Raw genomic sequence first — 1,468 nt, 5'->3', positions numbered from 1 at the left:
GGCCCAGGGACGGGGCCGGCCGCGGCCACACGGACGCGACTCTCTGGGGAGCCCTGGCGCGTGGCCGCGCAGCAGGGCCCAGGCTGCAGGGCGCCGTGAGCCTGAGGGCGGCGGGCGGGGAGGGCGTGCGCCCCGGCGCGCGGGGGCGACGGAGCATGGCGGCGCTGACAGACTGGGGGAGTCACGGCGGCAGGATGCGGGAGGGAGCGGCGGGGAGGGAGCAGCCAGGCGCTCGCAAAAGGATTTACCGGCACAGGAAATTAACCCGCTGGAAAATCCCGGGGGAGATGGGAGCTGCGGGGTAGCCTCGCGGCTGTCGCCAGCGTGGCCCAAACTTGGCCAGCGGCACTCAACGACTAAGTTCAGTTGCTGAGCCCCGGAGCGGCTTCCATAGGGCGTGTCTGGGGCATGCGCCCCGCACCCCAGTGCCCGCCTGGTGCCAAAGCGCGCTCTCTGCTCGCCAGCCCACTCGCCAAAGGGAGCGTGGCCTGGTACACTCTTGCTTTGAGCCTGGGACAATCCCCACAGGCTATCTGGGTCGCGCCAGGGGCTGCTGGGTGACTGGGCTTCCCTCCTCCCACCTCCAGTTGACCCATCTTGGTGAGGCGAAGAGTGAGCGAAGCCTTGGTTGCCAGGGCCCCCGCGGTGGCCCCAAGGGCAGCCAGGACCAGTCAGCACTTTCCATACTGGCCTGAGCTTCAGAACTGGCATCCAGCCGGCACGGATCCGCTGAGGGTCTAACAAGAGGTATGGTGGCCCAAGGTCCAAGACTGTGTGGCCTGGGACCAGTGAACCCACCTCTTTGAACCCGGTTAGCCCCTTCTGTGAAATGGGAAAGGATACTATGTATCTAGCTGGCTGTGGGAGGACTAGGGAGCCAAGCAAGAAACCATGTTCAGAAATTTTTATTCCCTCCCTCTGCCACCAACCCCAAGCTTTGATGGGTAGGTGAGTGACCCGGGATGTCCAAAGGCTGAGCAAACCTCAGACATTGTCAGAGAGTTCCCTCTTGGCTACCCCACACCCACTTTACAAACTTTCCCGTGGGGAGGTCCACACAGAGCCATCAGGAGATGGTCCTGCTATCAGCTATTTTGGTCCAAATACCCTGGAATTGGCAAGCTCCCCCGGGACCAAAATAGCGCAGGGAACAGCTGTGGGGGCAACAGGCTCCCAGAGCCCCTGCCCAGGCCCCTGGCCCTGCTAGGGATTGGTAGAGCCTGAGATTCTGAAACCACAGAGCTAAGCCCCCAGTCTTTTTCCAAAGGTACAGGCTGTTGACGCCTCTGAGCCCTGGGATCAAACAATTGAGCCTCTGGGATGGAGCCAAGGGCTCCAAGAGAAGAGTGTTTGCAGGAGTCCAGAGGAGGAGGAGGCACCCTGGGAGCTTTGACGTGCTCAGGATCCATAAGCTCTTCCCCTGCTTATACCCAGGATACCAATCTGGACCTCCGGTGTCCCCTGTCTA

The sequence above is a fragment of the Callospermophilus lateralis genome, unplaced genomic scaffold (assembly GCF_048772815.1).
Source record: "Callospermophilus lateralis isolate mCalLat2 unplaced genomic scaffold, mCalLat2.hap1 Scaffold_193, whole genome shotgun sequence".
NCBI classification, from domain to species: Eukaryota; Metazoa; Chordata; class Mammalia; order Rodentia; family Sciuridae; genus Callospermophilus; species Callospermophilus lateralis.
Note: the sequence above shows the minus strand (reverse complement) of the source record.